Source organism: Empidonax traillii, unplaced genomic scaffold (genome assembly GCF_003031625.1).
Source record: "Empidonax traillii isolate 1590-97213 ecotype Southwest subspecies unplaced genomic scaffold, ASM303162v1 scaffold138:size3245559, whole genome shotgun sequence".
Taxonomy (NCBI): domain Eukaryota; kingdom Metazoa; phylum Chordata; class Aves; order Passeriformes; family Tyrannidae; genus Empidonax; species Empidonax traillii.
The window spans coordinates 735,213-761,239 of record NW_020955331.1 but is presented as its reverse complement, the minus strand read 5'-3'; the positions used below and the strand labels follow the sequence as shown (position 1 = coordinate 761,239).

General features: G+C 44.9%; 1 protein-coding gene across 6 annotated transcripts in view; it reads right to left on the bottom strand.

Annotated features, from left to right (window-relative positions):
- The window catches only part of LPP (LIM domain containing preferred translocation partner in lipoma), a 319,665-nt gene that overhangs the window by 254,879 nt on the left and 38,759 nt on the right, over positions 1-26,027 (bottom strand). For 5 of the 6 annotated variants that reach the window (XM_027884103.1, XM_027884102.1, XM_027884107.1 and 2 more), the window contains one exon: positions 949-1,048. The gene's annotated coding sequence lies outside the window, so the exon portion shown is untranslated. Of the gene's footprint in view, positions 1-948; positions 1,049-6,969; positions 7,060-26,027 lie in introns of those variants that run through there. The other variant, XM_027884105.1, reaches the window with a different exon arrangement.

Genomic DNA, 26,027 nt, shown 5'->3' with positions numbered 1-26,027 from the left:
TTCTTAACCAGCCACAGGAAGACAAAGCACCTGAACCCCACTCTTCTCAGTCTGATGGCTCAGAAGCTGCCTGAGTCCAGGCTCAGTTTATCATCAGCAGCTCCCATGGAAGGGAGGAAGAAGCAAGGGAACTAAAGGAACAGCCATCCTCAGGATATCATTTCAAGACCCAGCTGGTGAGCCAGCATTTTTAAACTCAGAAGACCCTGCTGTATTTGCTGTCAAGACACAACAAAGAAACACAATGGAGAACAAGAACAGAGAAGCAAGAGAAGAAAAATTAAACTTTCCTCCCTTTCATCAGCCCTGGCTCCAATCTCTCTGTGTTCCACATGATATTTTTGTTTTGATCAGTTTATCTGTATTTGTAGCATTGTGTTCTCATGTCACTATAAAACAGGTGAGATTGCCCACCTGAGAATAAAACTCTTACATGCACCACAGAAGACAACCAAACTCCCAGAAACTTTCTACAGAGGAGCCAAAACTGATAAAACCTTCTGGTTTTACCACAAGTTTATGCTGCACGCCAACAACAGAGGATTAAACCTCTTCTTGTCACTGAGCTTACACTTCCCTCCAGAACAACATCACCATTCAGGTAACAAAGACACTGAGCACCAGAGTTAACTGCTGTTGCATCAATCCATCATCAAAACATGCAGCTCATTCTGCACAGATACACTGAGCTTTGCCTTTCAAACTATCAGCTTTAATGCAGGAAATCATCACCAATGCCTCAGCTAAATTTCTCTTGCTGCAACTCAAGTTTAGAATTTGTCTTATTTACAGTGGACAGATTTACAATTTTTTCCCCCCTTTCTCCATGACAAGTTCCCTATTTCCAAAATTTACCAGCTGAGGTACCAGTACTGATTGACTTCTCTTGCTGTTCTGCTTCTGCCCAAACCACATTCTCAATCTCTGCATGTGTATTTCTCTTCTTACCCCGAGAGAGCAGGCAGTTGGGTATCACGAGACTGTTTCAAGAGAAGATGCTCACATCCAAAGGCTGATGCATTCAGGCACACCCCAGTTACAAAGTACTCTGAAATATGGAAAAGAAAGTAATTGTCTTCAGTATGTTAGACAGTACAGTCCACTAGAAAAGGAAAACCCAACAACTCTGAAGTGGAATTTTTCCCACCCCATTATTTAACATGCAAACAGATCTTCAAAAGCAACATCAATGACTGCAGATACATTGTGAGCCACCACTCAAATTTGGCCATGCTTTCTCTAGCAACCACCATAAGGGTTTGATAAATCTCTGTTTTAACAAAGTGTTCATGGATTTTGCAGAAAGTTCTGCCAGGCTGTAAGTTATAGGCAGCACACATCAAAATAAAATGGCTCCAACTCCAAACATTTATATACTGTGACAGAGGACAAATCTTAATGTTACCACTGGTGACTTTATTTACATGGTCACTGAAAACAACAGAGACAAGACTTCTACTCTACTCTGAGATTTAAATGTGTGTAATTATGGGAGAGACCCAGAGGATCAAAGTCAGGCCTTATGAATGGCTGAATAATTTCTGTGTTCCCAACATAGTCCTTACCTCCATCTTTAGGATATTCCACCTAGCAAAATGAAATCTTTCTCATGAACCCAAGGGTATGTTGACAATGTAGAAAGAATAAAGAAAGGATTTAGATTGAGCAGTGTTTGGAAACACAGGGGAGAGTTCTGAATATTAAGAACATCCCAAATTTTATGAGAGATACCAAGTAAAAAGGGAGAGCAGCAAAAATATATTTCCCATCCTACTTCTGGAGACTCTCAGAAAAGCAGAGCTAAATGGTAGAAGACAATTTGCCACAACTGCATCTTTCAGCAGCAGATCACCTTTTTCACCCCATCTCATCTAAATTCCTGTCTCCTCTCAGCAGGGGCTGCTCCTGGTCCCAAAGGATCAAGTGGCTTTGTAACAAATACGCCTTTTCCGAGGGCTGAAGCCAAGAAACACTCAATTTGCCACCTGCTGTGAAAACAAGATACCTGTTGCACATCTAAGCGTGTGCCAATGCAACAACTCGGGGTCTTCTCTTTTGCATGCATCATCCATCCAACTGTCCCTTTGGCTGCTGCACTTTGTCCATCTCCAAGTTTCTACTTAGGATGTGTTTTTTTTCCTCTGCAATCCTTCTCAGTTGCCCTGGGCTTTTGCTTTCCTTCATCACTTGCACTCTTACCAATGCCAACACTTACAGCCAGCCAGCCCAACTGCTGTCAGCACAGGAAGGTGACAAACTCCTATTTAACACAGATTTGATAACAGAAGTACTGTTTCCAATGCTAAAGAGGAATACCTGCACCAATAAAGTCCCTAACGTGGCACACACTAGCTGAGGAGATGGAGAAATAAATGCCTCTTAATGAAGATGAAAAACTCAAAAGCATCTCAAAATATATGACGGACTAACTAATAAGAGTTTAAATGTATGCTCATCTTTAAGAGTGAAAAGAGCTCCAAGGACTTCAGCAAGACCATCTGCAGCATCAGACATGTTACCTCCCAAAATACTAGTGAGATAAGGATGTTTAGCAAGGGATAGAGATATGAGGAATGCTTCCACCAAGAAAATACACCCATTTCTACAGCTGAATTACAACAGCTGTTGAAAACCACGGAGTAGCATTGAATGGCAGCCCAGGACAGGGAGCCAAGACGACTACCACATGCAATTGAAACTGCCAAGGGATTAAGTTAGGTCAAATGTAATTACACAAATTGGATTCTGGCCAGAGTACTGGCTGGTTTAAGAAAATTAGAAGAGGTGTTCAAAAGTTTCAGAGATGGAGTCCTCCTCCTGTTAATTATTTGGTGAGTCAGTCACTGAAGTCTCTACTCTGGGAGGCTGTCTGAAAAAGAGGAAAAAATGAGGCATAAACTTGAAAGGCATTAGAAGCGATTAGCAAAAGCCTTTGTTCTCCATGGCAATCCTTGCTGCACCAGTGCGCGAAAGCCTTTCATGTTCATGCTGAAAAGTGGCCTTAGTTCCTTTGATACTTCTGTGAGGAAGCATTTAAATTTACAAATATCCTGCTGACAGAAGTTACAGACAACAGTCGAGGAACTTGTGCTTAGCCCAGCCAGATCATACCCATCTCTCAGGCAGGCAGTACTCCTGTTGAAAGGAGGAATGACAACATGGGCACACACTCACTGAGACCTGAAGACTCTACTTGCTAGTGGTGTATGAAAGCCAAGTCACGTCAATAAGGAGGTTGCAGCCATGTGGGACAGTGGTCTCCTAGCCTTCATTCAGTTTTCAGAAGATGGGGAGCATGCAAGGCAGGCATGGTAAGGAGACCAGAAAGGATGCTTTGTGGTCTGGTAGCTTAGCATCACTTGGAAAGATTAGATCCTGTTTATGCCTCTGCCATAAACCTTCTGAACGATACAAGCAAAGTCACATATATCAATTTTTTCCCACATATTTATTGCTTTGCCCTTCCTGGCTAAGATATAGAAAGACCATGTCCAGAAGAGACAAGAACTACCAGTCAGAGACTGAAATTTTCTGTTCAACCTTTAATTGAGACTTGCACTATAATCATGTACAGTGCTACAAAACATGAAGTGTTCTGAAAAAACAGGCCTTGTAAGTCTCAGTTTTGGCACCTGAAAGAAGTAGATGCCTCTGCTACTTCTGCATCTGGAAGTCATCATTAGAGGTACACTCATTGCTGTCTCTGAAGCAGCTGGATGCGACAGTAAAAACATTACAGAATTGGAGATTAACCTTTTTGGGTAGCTTATTCAGTGAAATGTTCAGATGATGCACATTAAACAAACCATTTTTTGACTGATGCAAAAAAATTAGAGAGAGATGAAATAACTATCTTCTCAACAAGTGCCGTACACCAGGCGTGTCAAGTGACACGGCTTCCTCTCGCAGTGACAGCAGGTGAACACGCAACAGACGCCTCTGCCATATTGATTTCGTGCCGTTTCCGTCCCCCCCCCCCCCTTTTTTTTTTAACTTTTCATAAAACAAGCCAGGAAAAGGCAGACATTTCACAGCACAGATTGGTGCAATTTGTGCTAATGGCCCAAGTGTAGATGCAAGCAGCAGCTTGCTTCTCTCTGCACGGAACAGCCAACGGGGACAAGTGCTGGTGGTACAACTGCTACCATGGCACACCTTGCCCCAGCAACACCTCCTCCTCCCATGGCTCCCCAACAAGCAGGGCAAGAACTAAGAGCACAGGAGAAAATCTCTGCTGTCTTGCCTTTCTGTGCAAAATCCAGGGGCAAATGTGGAAAATGTGAAAATGGGGAAATATGGAAAAAGGTTGCAATCTGTGCTGACCACACACAAGCTGTTGGTCTTCCAAAAGACAGGCAAGTGTTCTTCCAGGTAGCAAAACCACAACTGTCCTAAATTCCTCATCCCTGGCAATCCTATGACAAGGCAATCACTCCCTTGGAATCCCCAGGCATGACACAGATTTCTAAATAGGAGTAAACCAGCACGGCAATTCCTCCCATTCTTCCCAAACACCTTCCAACCAGCTTCCACTGAAGCCACTCCCGCTGGAAAAACCCAGAAAAAGAGGTTTTGACAACAGCAGAGACCTAGTATAGGAAAAAAGACCAAAGGAGTACAAGTCAGAGAAGATTGTAAGCAGCAGGTATTATAGTGCTTTTCTGAGTTTAAATTATTCAGCAAGGTCAACACAGAGCATGTATTTACCTCCAGGTCTGTATATGCCCCAGGCTACCCACACTGACAGTGCTGAGATGGAGGCAGCACTTCACCCGTGCGGGGTCTCTGCAGCAGAGCCCCCTGGCAGCTCCTGGCCCTGAGCATCCTCATTAGCAAGAGGTGGAGGGGACATCTGACAACAGTGTCATTGCCCTGAACAGCACAGGCCTCAGCCCTTCTCCTCTAGCCGAGATGAAAAGCTGGGCAGGGCATTCCCATTGCAAGGAACACCAGAGCCAGAGCCACTGCATCACCAGTGCCACGTGTGGGTACCACTGCAAGTCAGGGGAAAGCACAGGGCTGATTCTACACACACTACAAAGAATAGACTTTTCAGCATAACAAATACACTGGGCCAAGGCAGCCTAGAGGGTTTCATGACAAAGAGGGACCTGCTGCCAAGAGGACATGTAGGGGGACATCCCCCTGAGGCAGCAACGGTGATTAACTGATAGAGATAACGGCCTCCAGTACCTGAAATGAAGCACAAGGAAATGGCATAGAAAGGACTAATGCCGAGTGGCAACAGAGTCAGAGCTGTTGTTCATATAAGGATTTTTTCTTGCCTAGGTTACTCGGTGTTAAAAAAAAAAAGTTTCCACATGCAGGGACATCCTGCTCACTGTATTAAATTAAAGGGATGATTCAAGAGGGAACAGCTTTCAGTAGGCAGGGGGGGAAAAAATCAATTTCAGGTTGCTATGGACAACTGGGCTGTCTCCTGTAAAACAGAATCAGATTCAGCTCTACAAACCTGAACACAAAACATTCCCTCAAATACAACATACACAGGCTCACTAAATTAATGAACACAATAAAATACAGACTTGTGCCATCTCCCAGGATTTTTGGCTGAAGGAAGGACGTGCTCAAACCTGCTAATTACTGCAAAATACAGGACTGGAGTTTGACTCAGCAGTGGCTTTCTGACTGCCAGTCCAACACCAACTGCTGCCTTGGCTATTTGATGGTCAAATAAACCACAGCAGTGCTCAGATTCACCTTGCTCTGGGCACTTTCATGTGCTCTGGGCTTTCAGCTGGATCTAAAACTATGTTCTGCTGATCCAGGCCCCTGTAGATCTCAGCTAGAAGGGACAGCAAAAGTTCAGCCTAAGGCTTACAAGAATGTCCTAGTTGATACTGGACAGAGGCAGTTTTAACCTGCCCACAATCCGTGAATAGCCTAAAAAGAAAGAACATTTCCATCTGAGCAGCTGACCTGTGGTCACAGCTGCCAGCAGGAACGTTGCATGGACAGACCACTGAGGACAACATGGTGGCCAAGAGGTCCAAGAGGTCTCTTCTCCCCATACCTTGTACTGGAATAATTTCAAGTAGGTTTTAAGCACTATCCCCACTATCTGCAGAAAGAAAAGACGTCTAGGTCACCACATGCATGGACACCACCTCCATTCCTGTGCAACCTTCTCCTCCAGTACTCCATCCATCAGCAGCCCAGAGCACTCAGACCCCCTCTGCAAAGCTCAGATCCCTCAGTCCTCACACCCTGGGAGCCTCACCACTCTGGGTTGCAGCCACACAGCTAGTCATGTTCCTGTAGTCACACTGAGCTGAGCACCAACCATGAAGCATCCTTCTGTATCACTGACTGACACAGGAGACAGACATCAGGCCATCAGGGCAGCCTGCTGAGAATATGTAGGGTATGCGCTGGATGCTGAACTCCAAACCCCTGATCAGATAATCTGGAGCAGAGATGAGGCATTGGATTATGTACCCTCCACAACAGCTGTTAAGAAATCAAGCAAATCCATCTAGATCAATCTCTCCATCAAGGCTAGAGGAAACATCATCTTCATCCCACGACAGTGTAAGTCTAGATTTTATGGAGCAGTTGATAATTTTCCAATGAAACCTACCATCAAAATGTAAAATTTTATTAGCAAAACCAATGATGTGTGCAGAGATAGTCCCTCATGTGTCTTATAAAAAAATAAAAAGCATCTATGAATAAATCTGACAGCAATAAAGAACACTGTGCAATTATTACAGCTGTTTTACAGGACTATCTAATAATGACAGCCCATACTTCCGATAAGACACCTTAAGGCAGTACCACAAAAAAAAAATATATAAAAGGAATAGAAGCACAGCATCCCCCTATACTTAGAGGGTGTAATCATGGTGCCTGCTTTGTGTTTATTGAATTACATTTTTTTTCCCAACAAGAAGATAACATCCTGGAAACAAAACCCCCCAAACATTTACAGAAATATTTACCAGTCACCTATCTCGTTCTCCTTCTCCACCAGTTCCAGTGCTTCATTGCATTAGAAAAGCAACCAGTGAAAATTTACTCCTATTTAAACCTAGCAGAAATGGAAGCAAGGCAGAGAGACTGTGACCTTTCAGCACCCACAAAACTCACGATGGTCCTTGACCATGCACACAGGTCAGATATCTGCAACATCCAAGAGCCTTCTGCAAGCAATACACCCACTGGGAACACAGAAGTGGAGTCCTGACACCCATTTCTTCCACCAAGTTCACTGGTTTCCCAGCATAGCAGCCACAATGCCCAACCTGCAGCCAGGGCTCTGCGGCCACCTGAGTGCAGCTACTGTCCAACATTTCATCCAGTAGCAGCTGTGGAGCTGAGTGGTTGGGGCAGTTGGATCTGCCCATCTTCAGAAGAAAGCCAGACATGCTCAGGAACCCAACTGCATGTCCAGCACCCCAAGCACTCACTTTCCACAGGATGCTATGAGTGTATCCAATCCTACCAGCTTGCCAGTCTCCTGTTTGCAACTGGCAACCATCATCCACGTCAATACTTTCATAAAGAACTCTCACAGTCAAACCATCAACTCACCCCAAATCTAATGTTCACCAATCCAACTGTTCAACTTTGCATGGAGGTCTGGCTAATGCACCAGGAGCACCACTCCACCCCATTTATAGCAAGATGCTCAATAATACACTTACGTGAAATGGTGTCAAAAAAGAACACCTGGCAGTTCTACCCCAAACATTTTGCCTAGCAGCCAGAGCTACCTTTTCACAAGAGCCAAAGGTCCACTCTCTACTCCATCTGGCTTGAAACAACCTCCGGATGCAATTGGGGATGGATGAGGAAAGAGTAACAAGAATACTCAACAGATGTTTCCATTAGCATAGATTTGCCATTCATTTCTCTTTCTTCTGCCATCAAACTCCTTTATTACCCTCGCTGGATAATTTACAGTGCTTGTTGCAAAGTACAGTCTCTAAGAACAGAGACAGCAAACACTTGATAACGTAGAAGTTCAAAGAGCTGAGCCACGCATGACCTGCAAGCAGATTGTTGCTATTTCCTTGCACGCATAAAAGGGCTTTGCTTTCATGCAATGCTGGAACTTGTCATCATGAAACACCCTCCTATTACAACATGGCCCAGAGGAGCTACTATTTTGGTTCCTAATAACGTGCTTGGTTTTACAGAAAAGCAAGAAGGCAAGTAACATGGAACAACCCAGCTGTCAAGTAGAGAAACAGATGGGATCTTCACAAAGCTACACCGATTGCCTTAGTCAAGTGCTGTCACAGCCCATCCTCGAGATGGGAAAGTATGGTGCAGGAGCTAGATGAAAGGAGCTTGTGAAATTAAGTAGCATCATCACCTCCACAAGGCCTGTGAAGAAACAATAGGGAACTGCTTTCCAGGCAGTCTGATCCGAAAGCAGTAAAACATGACTCAAAGTTGTCAGGTTGCTTTTTCCCTTGCTAGAAAAGCCTTTTGGCTGAGTGACAATTGCCCGATTCTCCCACCTGTTTGGTGCTCATGAAACACAGAGAGCATCCATGGAAGCACAAGTCACATCTGTGGTCTTGGAAAAGCTCTCCCTTTGGAAATAAGCACAAACCAGGCTGACTGGAGGTGTCCCTGCTAACGTGGGCCCAGGTGCTGGCGAGCAGGCAGGCTGCCCATATGCAGGGAGCGCCCATGATTCACCCCTCCGTGGCTTCCAGTCCACAATCTGGCTTCTAAACAATCTAGGAAACCACAACACCTGCCATGGCAGTTCAGCTCCCATGTCACTGAAGAAGGTGCCTTTGCATAGCATGAATCAGTGGCACACGAGGAGAGATGATGGACTGGCCTGACCTTCCTCATTCGAGCTCTCAGGAGGGTGCTACACCCAAGCTAACAAATCCGTTTAGGAAACTCAGGCCCATATCTAATAGATAGAGGACCTGTGCTTTGTACTTCCAGTCTCAGCCCAGATCAGAGCACCTCAAGCCAGCCATTCACGCCCACAGTTATTCAAACAACAGAGGCTGAAGCCAGATTATGAATGAAGCAACACGATCGATTGTCTTATCCACCCTCCACCTCCCACTAACTGGAAGATGCTATTCAGGGAAAATATAATTTAAAGGCGGAGGCTAACAATGAATCAGATTGATTTTTAGATGAAGAAAATAGATGTAATTGCAGTCTACCTGCTTGCAGTTTGCCAACTGAGAGTAAGTTTCAGGCCAATCAGGTCTCCTCTTCCCTTCCTTATCCCAGCCCCTTTCCCTCTTCTGTCCCCCACCGAAGAAAGAAAAAACCCTTACAGAAAGAAATTCCTTTACACAAGACAATTAAGTGTTGCTCAGAGCCAGCTCAATGCTAGCTTTCCTCTCCCTGCTAAACAGTACAGAGCCTGAATAATTGGATGTACAGAGGGTCTACTTTCCAGGGAAAAGCAAATTCCGAGTTTGCAGCTGAGAGGAATGCATCGTATGTCTGGTATTCATGCTGCGCCCTCTTTTCCTCTTTCTTTTTTTGGCCGTATAAGGAGCTGAGTACAGCAGGCTGGGCCAGGGAGTGCAGCGCTGCGTGCTCAGCACCGTTAGCCTTCTGACTTTGTTTGCCTTTACTGGAAATCCAATAAATCCATCCAGGAAAAAAGCTAGTGCATATGCCATGGAGTGTCAGGCTCAGACATCACGTTCCTGAGATGAAGGATAAAAAGAGGAGCAAGCTGAACGAGACCAGCCCAGAAGGTGCTCCTGCAGAGCTGCAAGCACACGTATGCTGCAGAAGCAATAACTTCCTTCATTACATTGCAGGGAAGGGGGTTGATAACTCAAAAACTAAAGACTATTGCAGCTCCAGTCCTAAAGGGTTGTTTCCCAGATTTGCAGCACTCAAGTCATACCTGTACAGAAAATAAAGGACAGCCTGGCCTTCAGAGCATGCACCTGGGGTTGCATGTGCCCTTAGTCACAGAGAAATAGATCCTCTCTAACACACACAGGCTATAAACAGGAGTGTGAGACTGCACTTTAGAGATGTAAATTGCTGGGAATTTTTCCTAGAGTCCTGACAATCTCTAAGTTTGAGACTATTGCAGCAATTTCAGAAATCCCAGCAGACTGGGATTTCCATATCCCCAATGCAATTACAATATTACAGCCTAAAAAATAAAACCTTTTTGTCATTACTGCTTCTACTGTAAACAACAGACTGTTCCTGTGGGCACCTAGGGCGCTGCATGAGCAAAAAGAGAGGAAAAGACACACACCATACTACCTTCCCTTTATGGAGACTGAAGGGTGCCACCCCATGTGATGACAACAGCAGCCATCAGAGCCCCTTATGGGTGGCCCCAAGACCACAGGGTGGGGCAGAAGCTCACAAGCAACCCAAACCCACATAAACACCCTGTTCTCCCACCTCTGCCAAGCACGTGAAGTTCCATCCCCTCCCCAGCACTAACACCTTTGGGCTGCAGCTCCCCATTGCCACCCTCTCTTTGGAGGTCCCCTCCCAGCCCCTGCAGCTGCCTGCTCCCAACCCTCCACCTGCACAAGGGAACGGGAAGGACAGCAGCCAGAAACCTCTTCATGACATCCAAAAACAGACTTCAGCCTTCACCTGTTGTATCCCAGATGGAGCCAGGGATGCTCTGAAGCAACAAGTGAAGTGACTTGGATGAAGACACACAGTTGAAACTTGACTGGGGGAAGGGAAAGTTTCTAGCCTCATTAATAACAGCCTGAAATTAAAAGCAGAGCTTGCAGTACAGCTGCAATTTCAGCCACCCTGCTGCTTGTGTTAACAGTGTGGCTTTACTATGGTCAGGGATTAAAAACAGCTTCAACAATTAAAGGAGGGAAAAGAAAGAAAATAATGACTGCACGAAAGAACCACCACCAACAAAAATCAGTAAAATAAAAAATTCCTGCGGGCTGGAATGATTAGCATGAGTGAACGCTTCCTTCCCTGCTGCCAACAGGACCACACATATTCCCTGCCAAGCGTATCTGTCCCCCACCTTTGCGAAACCACCCCCTGCCCTGTGTCTCAGCACCAGCCACTGTCAGTCTCCCCAGAGATATCACCTCCTGCCCAGAGTAGGTGCTCTGCAACCACCCTGCTCTAAGCAGACAGCTTGGAAACCTTCCTTACTCTTTCTGTCTAAATGCTACAGCATTAGGAGCAAAAAGAGAGAGAAAAAGTCTTTGAATAAATGACTAATATGCCTCTAACTCCTCAGGAGGCACCAGTCCTCGCCGAGCAGCCACAGGAGCAGGAGGGGAGAGAGGTAGGGTGGATCAGCACACCCAGACAGCCGCTCACAAGATTGGAGAAGAAACATGCCTGTGTCTCTTGGAGGTGAGCTGGTTGCTTAAGGATTCCTGAAAGCAGTCACCCTGCATTCCCCAGCACCTGCCCATGGCAGCCCTGACACCACCACAATGAGCTGCCAGCAGGAAGCCTCAGTCTGTCTTGTCTCAATACAACAGTTGATGCCTTTGAGGGCTTGGTCAATAATGCTGAGATTGAACCTACTCTCTCTTCTTTATAAGAAATAAAAGAAATATATTCATGAGAAAGAGGAAAACTACCTCCCTTATCCTTTCACCACTTTTGTGACAAGATTTCGGGCAGTCACCTACGTTCACTGCCGAAGCTACTGAGGACCAGAAGTCCATTAAGGGCCAAAAATATCACAGACCAAGTTCATACTTATTCTCAATAGTGTTTCTGCTCTCTGCTCTGAACAGGTTTGCAGCCCAGTTGACTAGAAATTTTGGAGTTTGGGGTTTTTTTACTCCTTTTATTTCACTAACAAAATAGTGCCTTTGCCTTTGAACAACAAAAAAAAAGTAAGCACAGCCACAGCACTGCAGGAAGGTAGAAGTTTTCCCTCAGCCACACCTACAACTCTTTCACCACTGCAGAACGTTTGGCTTTCAAAATCACCCCAACCTTGGCCCCTCAACTAAAGCCCCTGCCTTTGCACTATGTGGATACTAACACAAGAACCACGGGACGTTTGCAGAGATATGCTCTGGGCAAATCCCTGCAGCTACCACAGAGCTTCAATGCTCCAGAGCCACCTTCTCAACACAACTCATCCTTACCCAAGACAACAGACTCACATTCCTCCAGTGTTTCCCATGGGGACACACTGAACAGATTTGGTCCTCAGAGCTCCATCAATCCAGCAGCAAAAGCAATGCTAGGAACACCCAACAGATCTGACCCCCATTCCTGCTCTGGGACAGATTCAGAATCATTTTCCATAGGGGACTGAAGTCACATCCCTGCCAAGAGAGTTATTAGTTGACAGAAAAAGTCTTTGCCATATCTGGAGACAGAACAGTGGATTCAGGAAAATTCTTGCTGCAACAAAAAGACAATGACACCCAACCAATCCACTGTTATGTGACAATGCAAGGGTCCAGAGATCTGCCCTCAAAAACCAGCCAAAAGCACTTCACACTATTTGCTTTCATAAGCCCAGAAACTCCAAGGCAGTTTGTACAAACCCTTCACAATTCCCTTCATTGTATGGTATGAAGTGCTTCAACAGAAATTTACATGAAGCTATTTCTGCAAAAATATCAAAGTTAAGGTGGCAAGTCCCCAGGCAGCCACACAGCTGTCTGCACCATGTCCAGGGCTGGTTTGGTACCATACAAAAACCAAAACCTCAATTCTTTTTACCCAGAAGTCTCCATTATTTCAAAAACATTTAAAATAAAGCTAACAAACCCCACAATACACTTTCTCAGACACCAGAGCACTTTCAAAATACCAAGGTGACTGCAATCAAAAATCACCGTGGCTTAACAAATTTCGACGAAGCGACTTCTTGGTGGTTTCAGTTAAAGAGCTTTGCCTCGCCTTTTCAGCAGGCTGGGAGAACATGTGGCCATGGCAACTCAGCCACAGTTCAGCTGTGAGAACAACTCCCTGCAACCTCACAGCCCCACCATGGAAAGCACCATTCCCACTTTGCAGACAGAAAGCATGGAAGCTCTCATGAACTATAAAAGCTCTTGAATTTCCATTAGAGAGTTACTGGAATTTATTGGGTTAAACATGCTACTATATCAAAACCACCAAGGACTTAAACTTTGTACCTATACAATGCAAGCCCTGAGATCCTGTCCTCCTATTGATAAAGTACCTTTGTATTAATGGGGTTTAAAATGGATTTTAACCATTAGCTGAAAACTTTCCTCAGCAAAAGGGGGTCATCCAGGCACATTCATAGGAGCACGCTTCCTGTTCTTCCTGAAGCTAGAAGGTTTTGCTTGAGCCAACACTGGAGGGAGGACTTGATCAGAAAAGCACCTAGCATCACCGCTGGTCTTGGCAAGATTGGATTTACTACAGCAAGGACTAGAAAGAAGATCTGCCTAGTCTGGAGGCCAGAAGTCCAAAAGGCAAGCCAAAAAGTAACTCATTCCCTTTCCTAACAAACTGTGTTTTCAGCTGCAAGTCGCTTGGCAGCCTTCCTACCAGAGGATGCTACAGGTCAAGACAAGGGTTCATTCCCGGCCAGGCCGAGTGGGGACATATGAAACACAAGAACAGACAGTGTTTTGCAAACAGGGCCTGGAATACCATGAGGATTGCATCTGCTGGGCAGTAAGGGATGCTGCTGGCCAGGGCCGACGGGCTCCAGGAAGTACTGACCTTCCCGAGAGCAAAGATGGGGTAAGCACTGAGGTACAAACAGGAGTAGCCAAGGCAAGTCTTCAGGCAACCAGCTGCACCACACCAGCCTCACGAACACCTTTGGTTTCTTGTTTCTGTGAAAAATCAAACATAATGGCATTCTATAAGAAAAATGTCACTTAAACTCCTTATTAAAGGTAATTTCCTCCCCCACCCCTTTTTCATTAGCAACACTCAAGCATTCATCAAATGATCCTGTTACTTCCAGGTAAAACATTAGTCTTTTTAAAAAGAACCTACATATTAGCACTGTCTATTGTTATAACCATAAAAAGTTCTAACAAAGAATCAGTTTAGAAGCACAGTGTCCCATCCACATGAATAGGAATTTATCTTAGATAAACCTCATACACAGGGAAACCCATAAGTGCTTGGGGAAAAATGCTCTTATGGGGAAAAGATGCAACAATAACCATAACCATATTAGTTTTCCCTTCTAGGCAGTATCTTTCCACTTAAGATTTTATACAGTGCACCTGCTTATTATTCTTATTACACGATATTCCATTCAAATCCATGCTGCAAGCATCCCACTCATCACAAAGAGACTTCAGGAAGGCAAAAAAAAAAAAAAAACATTAAAGGAAAGCAATCTGTAGGAGCACATTACACCGCACCAATTTCAAGCAGGCTGTCATTCTGATCACACCAGGCCGCATTCCAACTCCAATAGTATCCTTCAGTGAAACATCCCTGTTACAGCACTGTCCTTGCTACATGAAGTCCTTTTGAAATGAATGGTACAAATTCTCTTAGTCTTTTGAAAAGGACTCTGTTGCTCAGAGTGCTTCAACTTTTCACACCATCCTTTCCAATAACTTGCAAAGCAGTAAGGCCAAAACAGGCCATTCTTTAAGGTAAGAATTAAAAAAAAAAAAAATCAGCACTTTTCTTGGGAAGGAACTACAGAACAGGGCTGTGAATCCCAACTCCAGAGAGCCTTATGTGTCATTCCAGATATAGGCCAACTTAGAAAATCACTTAAGTACACGATTAACTGTAATACGCGCTTAAGTTGCTTTGACTTCTGTAGGACTTAAGCATATACTTACGTTCTTTCCTGTACAGAAATACTCTCTTAAAGCAGATCCTGTTTTGTAGGGTTGCTGCACATATACACACACACTCACGTGCAGCTCATGCCCTCAGGAAAGCTCTGGCTCCCCAGCCTAGCTGCAAACCAGACTGCCTGAATTTTGTGCCTACATACAGACCAAAGTGTTTCTTTCATTCAGAGCTTTAAATAACCACCCTGAGGTCTGGAAGTACTTTATCTTGGACAGGGGCATGAGAAAAGACAGTTATTTCCTCCCAGCCTTCCCACCACACTACTTCACCAGGCATGGGTGACTGCTAAACTTTGTCATTTCTGGTCTTTCAGATGCCTGGAGTCTTCTGTGGCCCAGGACAGCATTATAAGGCAGACACCAGAAAACCAGGTGTAACTCCATTGGCATCCCTTTCCTCCCAGAAATGTCTTTGATTTCCAGTTCACTGTATGATGGAAGAGAAGGGTTATGGAGTGATGAGGCAGCCAACCACCCACAAAGGACCACAGATACTGGCCCACATTATGCTCAAAGGGACCACCATGCAACCCACCATATCCCCCCACCATGGCAGATAGTGCAGTGTTGTCTCACATAGGCAGCCACAGAGCCAAGAGCAAGGAAGGATGCAGTAAGTGGCAGAGAACACTCTTTAGTCCTTCCCAGCAAGGGAAGGGCTGAAGGACTACAGCAATGAACAACAGGCATCTGAACCATCCCTATCATCAAGGACTCTCATGTTTCCAAAGAGAACCTCAGCCAAAAAACCCCTTTGCCGATCTCTCTCTCACCAGCTACTCTCTTGCTATTAGAGTTAATTGCAAGCACATTGTTCCTACAGCTTGTCTGATAGAAAGGAACTCCTGCTATGTAAGGGCTTGGTTTTCCCACTTTCTCCATTCTCAAGGCAATGCAATAAATTATTATTGTATATGTTGGCTTAGCAAACAACTAAAGCATCCATGCTGAGTGCCTGCGCAGGGCCATGCTGTTTCTCAGTGTGATCTGAAACAGCCAAGATATTAAAATCCCACACAGAATTGAGTTTCTAATGGAAAAATAGATGTGCCAGATACTGACACTGATGATTATTGTGCTAGCATGGGACAGAGCCCAAACCCCTCTAGGTTAGAGGGCTCACCCTTCCCTGTTCCTCAATGACCCACATTACAGTCTAGCTGCTCCCACATCAACCCACTCCTCAGGTTACTCGCCTAAAAGATGGATGCACATTATCCTTTCCCAGCCCTGGCCTTTCCCTTGCATTAATCATCACTCTGTTCCAGTGATTACCCCATCTGGATAAGGGATCAACAAGATCTTTGGTGCTGAAGATGGCATGGGAGAAGAAAAACTTCACAGTAAGACATCAAATGATGCATCCAGGTTTTGGATTCCACCAGTTCAATGACTCAACACAACCCTCCATTTGGGGAAGCACCAGCTGAACAAAACTCAACTCTGTTCAGCAGTGCAAGTTGACTATATTTTACTTCTTGAAAAATCACTTTCTTACAGATGCCATGCACTGAAAATATTATGAGAAATCTCTGCAGATTCAAGCTGTCAAGGTCTTAAGATCAGAACCTTTTTCAAGAAAGGATCAGGATAGCAAACCACACATTCCCAGCACACCTAGAACTTCTCCATGCCCAAGATGGGTGTCTGATTCAAATCCACACTGGCCTTTTTAAACTTCTCTCCAAGATGGTGAAATAGGCTCCAGGAGCAACAGAGATGCCTGATCTGTTAGCTTTGTGCCCAAAGCCAAGATCAAAGGTACTGCTTTACCAGAGCAGCAGGGAGGAGGTTGCCAACCAACATTATTCCCTACTGCAACACAACTTCGGGGCTTTCCCCCACCACTCTGGGATCTCCAGCACTCTGTGCAGGGGATTCTGCATCTCCAGTAGTGTGGAGGCTCACAGAGCTGGGGAGAAGTCTCAACATGCACTTCCACACAGGGGGGTGATGGGGTTTGACCTAGAGGGTCTCTGTGACAGTCTTGCATTGAATACAAGACATACAGTAACACTGAGCCTTGTTCCAGCTGAAAGCTAAATGCCTGCCTTCCCCTCTCAAAACCCAGAAATGTCAAAATATCTGCGGATCAGACAAATTACAGAAACAATCAAAGATCACATAGTGACTGCAGGGAGGAGAGCCATCGCTGCAAGCCTGCCCCAAGGAAGTGCAGCATCCCAGTATATAAAACTAAACACCTCAAAAGTGAAAATAATACAGAAAAGTGTACTGCCTGTTATTTAAACACGGATTTCTATTACAGAAACCCACCAGGAGCCTGCCTCCCCCCTCTCTCAACCCCTGCAGGGTAACACATTATCTTCTTCCTAAGGTGACAACAGATCAAATAAGAACAGGAGTGACAAAGAGGCAGGAGGAGTGGAAGTTGCAGGACGATGCAACTTCCCGCTTCAAAGCAACAAACTCTTTCTTCCATCAAGTTCATTTGAGTATCAACAAGGGTAAAACTTAAGAAAAACACAGGTGGTTTCAGGATCTACACTTATACTGAGTCCCTTGCCTGCCTTTTCAGTATGTTAAAAAAAAAAATTAAAAACCCCAGTTGTTTTCAGTAGTTTCTTTCTCTCATGGTTACTGTGGAGAAGTCTTGTAGAAACCATGGTAGAAATGAAATACTTCGAAACACAAACATGATTGAACACATCTATCTAACATAAAGCAAAACTGAAAAAAAATTTTTTTCCCCAAAATTATAGTGTGAAATTTCGATAGAAGGAAATATATTTCTTTGAAGTCCTTTCAAGCTGACCTTCAGTAACCTGAATCACATGTCCAAGACCACCAACAGGATGTAATTTTCATCTCCAAAGCTTTGGTCTTATAGGATTTATTGTTTAAGCTGTGAGAGAGGGAAGCACATTACATACTGCTGATGGTGCATTTGCGCATGTGAACAAAGATGAGGGTGAGGTGAGATTAGGACAAGTTCAGAATTAGCTCAGTGGGTTATTTATTCCATGACAGCACAGATTAAAAGGGCTGACTGTCCCTTTGGCCTTACAAGCACTCATGTGAGTTATCAAGCACGTTTTATGTTGCAGGAAAGGGGAGGAGATATTATCATCCAGGTAAATATCTCAATAAACACCTGGAGTATTCAATGAACAGCACTTTGCATGTGATTAGCATGACACCTCCCAGGATCCAAAAATACCTTACAAGGAAATGCTCTTTTTAAGCCTCACTGGGGCAGGTGGACTGGATCAGTCCCAGCTGAGAGGCAAATACGCTGAGTCAGAGGGATCAGCTACCCAATCCAGGATCTCACAATCTTCAGGCAGGGCCAGCCTTGCCCAGTATCCTCCAGTTCAGCAGCAACACATGCCACTGAAGCCTCCTGGTCCCAACCTGGTGCAGACAAGCACCTTGCTCACACCCTGTCGTACTGGACCAGCCTTCAATGAGGCTCTCAAGGCATTTAGTAGGAGATTATAAGATTATAAGTAGTAAAAACCAGACGGCCTCATTCCTACTGACCCATTGTCACCGTAACATATTTCTCATTTCCAAGCAACTGGCTGTTCTCTCTCAGTCCTGGTTAATATTAGTTGTGTTTTAATGCTTTCTAGGAACCATTCCAGCTTTACATCACAACAAATACCACTGGGTAGGGGAAACACTTAATCTGGCTGCCCTTGTTTTCAGTACTTCACTTTAGGAACTAGTCCAAGCAGTCAGAGAAACAGCAGTGCTTGCCCCACGGCCAGAACCCTCCCCACATAGGCTCAGCCCCACTGAGAATGTGGCCTGTAAGTCTGAAGGTGGCTTTCATCAAGGCTGAATTCTGGATCTCCTCCAGAAATCCTCCAAGGAGTGTGAATAAGCTAAATAAAGAAAAACCCACAAAAGCTTGCGATCAAAGGACTCTAAATTTTTTTTCTTTGCAGACACATTGGGTATTTCCCATTTTCTTCCTCTTGGTCTCACCAGCAGCAGGTCTTTCTCCAGCCATCATTACCAAAGTAAACACCCAACTACAGCTGAGCAACTGTTGTACAAAACCCAGGAGGAGGTTTTTGTCACCACCTCTTGCTCGGAGTTTGCACTGAACTGCTCACTGACACACACCTCACAGCTTCCTTTCTGAGCCGCTCCTTTATAGGCCGTTGCTTTCACCAAGACATTAAAGCTCACTTGTCCCTTCTTTGCCATCCTCAGGTCCAACTCATCAAACTCATGCTTTACAGCAGCCAGAATGACCTTCAGGTCTGCCTCCTGCCAGAGGAAGAGCTCTTCATCCAGAGTAACGCTTTGTTCCAGACTGGGTTGGTTATGTAAGACTTTTTGGAGCGATGTTTTTCTTCTCAGCACACAGCCTGCTCAGGTCAGGAGGAAGTAGGTAGAAAAGGTGAGCACAGATCAGGCACATCCACCATGGATATCTGGGTTCAAATTTGCTCTGAAGCTCAAAACAGACCCCAGTCTGAATCTGTTTGCAGAGTAGTTTTATCCTTGCATCAGTTTGAGTCAGAATAACTCACTTTCATCTTCTTTTAAATAAGAAGCTGTTTTCTTGCTGAGCAGGGATGTAACCAGATCAACAGAGACTTATAGGTCAGCTCCTTGTCTGCAATTCTACCTCTTATTTGCAGTTTGTGCATTATGTACTCTAACAAAGAGGAGCCAAAAGAAAACAGAAGACAGAGAACCCAATCAAGGATATCTTCTTTTTGGGACAGGCAGGACAAGCTCACAAGGGGAATATTCACTGTCACCAGTTTGCCCCAGGGAGGGAAGAGGGGGGGGGAGGGGGGGCTCAGTATTACAACATGTTAATTATTACCCACAGATTTTCTCAGGAACTCATAACCCACACCCAGCACCTCAGGAGCACGTCTGCAGGGTGCAGACAATGAGGAAATCAGGAAGGGAGGAGGAGGAGATACCTTAAATCAGCAGGAAAGCATAAAGAGCTTGAAGCCAGAGATTATCAACCAGACAGAATTACACAGCCATGCCGCTGAGAGAAGGAGGGTAAACAAGGTGGCTGTACACTGTTGGAGTCCCAAAATACAGAAAAAACAGACAAGAGGCACAACTGACCAAGGGAATTACATTAAAATACAGATTACACAGCATCCACCAGCATAAAAAAAAAAAAAAAATCCTCAAGAAACTTTACGTATCTCTTCCCAACAAACCACACAATGATGTGGAGAGCAGAGAGCATATGAGCTCCAGGCAGCACCTCAAGGTCTACTATCAATTTATTCTCAGGAAGAACTCCCACCACCAAGAAATAACACTTGGACATGATTTTTAGTCAATATAGCGGTGTTTTGGAGAGGATGGAGCTTTGCGATGTAGCATTTTTCTTAAACCAAAGAAGACCTAGAAAGCTTGAAAGTTCAGATTCTGGAGAGGCCTGGGGGTTTTATGGAAGACAGGGTATCCTTCTGAATTTTTCCCCCATGCCAAAACATTAGCAGTTTCCACCCAAGAACTAGTTTTGAACTCTGCACAGCAACAACCTCTGCTCCACCAGTGATGGCTGGAAGCACTTCGACAAGGCTTCCACCACCCCTGGAGTGTCCAAGCCCAGGCGGATCAGGCTCTGAGCAGCCTGGTCCAGTGGAAGGTGTGCCTGCCTATGACAGGGATGTTGGAACCAGACAGTCTTCAACATTCCTTCCAAACCATTCAAAGATTCTAAGACTTGCATAGCCCTTCTTTCAGACTCCAAAATAATCTTCTGCTCACATTAGCTTGTATTTCTTCCCAGGGTTATATTTATATTATTATATAAATAATATAAGAGGGTCATACTTATATTTTTAAATATAATAAATATAAATTATATAATATATATTATCTATAATAAATATAAGTAAATTTATAAATATAAAAATAATAAATATAAAGAGGGTTATATTTATAACTCTCTTATATACTAATAACTAGTGGACAGAATCAGGACCTCTCAGTTTTGGGAGGAGGAACCATTTACACTACCTTGTTTCCATAGCAGAACTACTGACTGTGCCACATCCAGCCCCAGCACATTTCTCACCTCCACTCCTTCCTGTGCCACTCCAGCTCTCATGCATTGTTTTTCTGTAGGTACCACAATCCCACCCACCACACAACGTAGTAAACGCTTACTTCGAGTTTTTGGTTGGTTGTTTTTTTTTCTTTAACCAAATGACATTTTTCAAACCAGATGGCTTTTTCCACTTTAAATGTTGACAAGAGGGTGGAGGAGAAAGAAAACCAATCAGTTCATCTTTCTCCTCTGGTTTGAAGCAACACTGCCTTTACTCTCTTATGCAGCAGCACTACTCAAATATATTTCCTTCACCGAAATGTTTCAATAATGCAGTGAAACTACCTACTCAGATGACTAGCCTATACATCCTCTCTTTTCTACCACTTGTCAATCAGCATTGCATTAGAAACAGCTGTTCTCTTTTGTATTTTACCAAGCTTTTTCACATTTGACACCATGTCCTTCCTGCTATTAAATGCCCCAAGGGGCAGAGCAGCTCAGGCATCAGGAACGTACACCAGACAAATCTTCTAAAGCTGCTCCAGGCTAATACACAGAAATCAGGAGTGCAAGGTTTAGAACTGAAGTTTTTAACCTAACAAGTTCCTTGTGTTGTGAAAAAAATTCAGCCACAAAGCCAGCAAAGGTTGAAGATTGTGCCACATCACCTCCTCAGCCTCCTGGAGCATCAGAAAATGTTTTAGACAAGACAAAGGCAAATTTTGTCCTCTTCCAGGCATGTTAATGACAATAGTTATGATTTTCAGCCCAGTTCATCTTCCTGCTCGAGCACAAACCACACACTGCTTGGTCCTGTCAGATGAGAGCACCAAGGTGACCAGTGGGGAAAGGTGAACTTCTCTACATGATATAAAAGAGGGAAACCCACAGCTCTTGATTTTGATGCATGAAGCAGCTTTAACCACAGAGACCGCTTCAAAAGACAGACAGGACAACCAGCAACTGCTCGAACACAGGGACAATAGGGAGGAGAACCAATTTATATCCAGAGTGACTTCTGGCAGGGAGAAGTGAAGGTGTTGTTCTAACATCCCTCTCATATACACAGACGCAATACTTTTTGTTTTCCTCCCTCTTCAGAAGCTCTCCTGATCACAGAAGTTTCTAAAGAGACACTGTTTTCTCTCCTACAGCATACATCAATATTTTAAGCGCCCACCAACAGGTCCAGCTTTAGCCTTCCCCTTCAGTCCTAATCTGCCTATTTCCAAAAGGCGGAAAAAAAAGGTTGAGATCACTTTGGAGATGCCACACTGCTTGTGTGAGGTGAGCGACAAGCCCTGCTGCAGGTCCCAGGTGTGGCAGCGGGAAGACGAAGCTCTGCCACTGATGCAATCGATCCCTCTGATCTGAATGCCAACACGTGAGCCGGCAACCTGCCCAGTTACAGATCTTGCACCATTTGGATCCACTTTCTCCTGAGAAACATGAGATGAGGGGATGTGAACATGTTACCAAAGAAGTAATAGCACCTCGGTAACACCACACTAAAGGGGTGGCAGGAGGGGTTACACAGCATTGTGGGAAAGCAAAACAATCTCAACATTCCCCACTGTCCCAGCAGTCTCTAGGGACAGTCTGCTTCACAAGCCCAGGTTTCTGCTGGAGACCATCAGCTCCAGCACTGCCTGCTCCGCCAGCCACCAGCTCCCTGAGGGTTTCTCACTGTCCAAGAGGCCCGTGACCGCTGGCAATGTCACACTGCCCACCCAGAAAGGCAACACTGAAATCTACTCCTATTTTCCATGAGCTAAGCAAAACAGCTTAAATATTACCCAGCACTGCCAGCCCTTGTGATGGGTAAATGCTTTTGCGATCAGGGGAACATCTTTATTTAAATGGCATCTGTATGGCAGGTGGAACTTTAGATTCATCACCCAATTCATTTGTGTCAAACCCTTATGCAACCAGTGCCAGCGTGCCCCATCACTCACCCAGCCTGCTCATACAAAAGGACCATGTACCAAGCATGACCCCCCTATTAAAATCAGCATCATCCAGCTTTTTATAGAAAACAGCTGATCTCCTAAGGACTCTCTGCTACCGTAAAATGAATTGCAAAAATTTCAGGGCCAGTCACATGGCTTGAGATCTACCCACCCAGGTAGGTAGCAACTTCAGAAAACTCACAGAAAATATGCCCCATGCAAATCACTTTATTTCTGGAGGAACAGAGCTTTTTTTCCCTCCATGTTTTAGCTTCCTCCCCCTTCCAAAATAGCCTGAACTTAGTCAAAAAAAGGCATGTTCATTTTGGAATGAAGCTGTATGCACACAAAGTGCTCACAGAAGAGCTGTGGCAGAACAACTTGTTCCTCAATAGCTATTCTGAACCACGTCTCAGTAACAGATCCAGAGCACATCTCTGTAAACGAGACATGTTGATCTGACAACCTGGTTTAAGTGGTGGGTAGAAGCTTAGAACTTTTACAACTACATGAGCTCTCACTGACAATTACTTTGAACTAAGGGCACATTGACCTAAGAAAAAGTAGACATCATTCACTTCTTTTCTGCTTTTCATCTTCAAGCATTCAGAAGTCATCAGTCCAGCCCCGGAGTTGGTAGCTTAAAAACCAATCCAATAAAAATTTGTGTTTTTAAAGCCTCCTGTTTGGGAAAAGAGAGTCCTTTTCCCAAAACTTTCCTAAACAGCCACAAGGCCAAGAAACTTAAGTTTATTTTAAATGAAAGACTCAATATTAAAGGAAATTAGGAGAGTTAAGGGAGCAGAGGCTATAAAAGACTTTATATATCTCAGAGCTTACAACAAGATCACAATCAGTAGAAATCACTGAACATCTTGAACATTAAGGCTAAGACCCTGAATGTCTCAAAACTGCATTTTGCCTATTATTAGTATTTGTGATTGCAAGGTCCCAGATCAAAAAGTGCTTCAGAAGAGTGACCTTTATCCTCATTGCTTTCGCACAGCCTGAACAATGAAGGGAGAAAACTTATTGAAATACAATGTTAGTACTCCTCTGATTTTTTTTCCCTCCATTCAAAATATCACTACATTAAAAGCACTACTTAATGCAATGCCTTTCCATATGCTCTGCTTCACCATCAGGCTCTCAGTATCCAGGACTCCGGCATAGCGAGAAAATCTTTAGGAAGCGACATTTAAACAAAATAAACTGCAGAATTTTTCCCCCAAAAGGTTTCACAGGGTTAGGGTTTTATACAATAGCTTGTTTTTACAAACTGTATATTCAGGATCCGGTTTAAATTGGTGTCTTGTTTCAGCCACCCTGCCTAAAACATGCGCTTACTTCCTTTACAGACACGTGAATTTGTTCACTGTGGCCAACTCATACCACATCCCTATTGGATACATATGCATATACATACAAGCATGTGCTGTCTCATCTGGAGCTGGCTATGACCCACACAGGGCTCATTCAGCCAGGAGAGGGGTTCCAAAAGCGTTATCTGCACCCAAAGCAGTTTAGTGTTACCGGGCTGAAAGGAAACAGAGAGACATTCTGTTTATAGGCTGTAGAGCCCAATGGATAAACAAGTGCACCTCAGTTAAATGCAGGGGGGGTAAATAAAAGGGTAGAAAGAGAGAGTTAGCAGGTATGAGGATAACAAAATACCAGCTGGGCTGGATGCCTGGCAGCACAACCAAAGGCTGCCAACGGCCCCGCGTGCTGCAGGGCTGCAGAATGTACAGAATGTGCCGCCACGCCGGGGCTGCCGGCTCCCCCGACCCCTCCACGGCCAGACCCTCCTCGTCTTTCATCCCAGTGCTGGGCCACTTCCTGGCACCCAGTGAGGCGACACCGGAGATACTTTTCCACCCCCCTCCTCTCTGCTCTCCCAACACACGCCCACACCACCGAAGCTTTCTATGTATTTTGTGTTTCATCTCCTGGTCGGGCCACACCACAGATGCTCGGGGTTTTTGCAAGGCCACAGTTGGAAGGGCGGTGAGCAAGGTCAGGGCTCACTGCAGTCATCCCTCTCTGCCAGCCATGTGGGGAAGCTGAGAGCCTTCCCTTGGCATCTGCTGCTGGCCATGGGCGGAGGTGGACCCTAGGCTGGATGGACACTGTCTGAACTGACCCAGTGTCACCGCTGTAGGGCCCATCCCCAGCTACAGCAGGGATAAGACAGCCCCAAGCCATGTCCCTGCCACACCTCTCCTGTCAGGAAAACATTGAAAGTCCATCTCCAGGTTAGAAGGAGCTACCAGGCTTATTCTCAGTTAAATTATCATTTGTGTACATTGGCCTGACGTGAGTGAGTGAGTGGGTCTGGGCCCGAACTGTGGGATGGATGCAAGAAACAGGAGATCCACAGAAAAACCCTACAAACATCCCTCTGCTTCTGACATTGTTCAGTCCATCATTAAAGTGATAAAAAAACTTGAGGTTCTACCTTGGTCCAGACCTAACAGCCCCTTATGTCTCCAGCAGGTGTAAACCCAAAATACTCTTCTGCTCTTGGGTTGTTCTTGACCAGGAATCAGAAACTCTCTGGCCGTTTAACACCTGCCAAGGCACAAGTGTCATGGCAATGGTGACTCACAAGGCCAGTTTTGTGGAGCTCCAGGTTTCCTCCAGCCTCTACAGCAAATACTCCCTGAATAACACCACAACTCTGCAAAGAGCTGGCAGACAAGGATGTCTGGCCAGTGTTGACAACACCCTACCAAGCCACAAGCAAACTGAGGAGGGAACATGACACACCTGATGGGCTCAGTCAAGTAATAAGCACCACAGGGATTCTTCCTACTTGGCCAATCTTCACGTGAAGTTTCTAATTCCACTTTACACACCTTTGCTGCTCCACTGATCATTTTCTCCCCTCACCAATGAACATGGGCAATGAACTTACATCCAAACCAACAACATCCTCACCCAATACAGAAGGGAAAGTTTTGGCTCCCCTGCTTTTGGTTACAGGACAAGCATCCCATGCCAGCTCCCAGAGGAAGGTTTGAACAGAGCACTGATACCTTGAGGGTAACTCAAAACCCAGGTCAAGGTTCAGGTGTGACTCCTCGCATTTCTGTTGCCTTTTTTTACTACCTTATTTTCTCTACAGGTCCAGGAACTCTCTACAATAGAGCGGCAAACCTTAACACATTCTCCAGCCCTTCCAGTTAAAGACTCCACCCAATCCCAGTCCTAAGCGTGAGCAATGGAGAATTACCCCTGAAGGTACAAGCAGAGTTTGCTAGTGATGCCAGCATTCACCCTCTGAGCACTTCCACAACATGGCTGGCACAG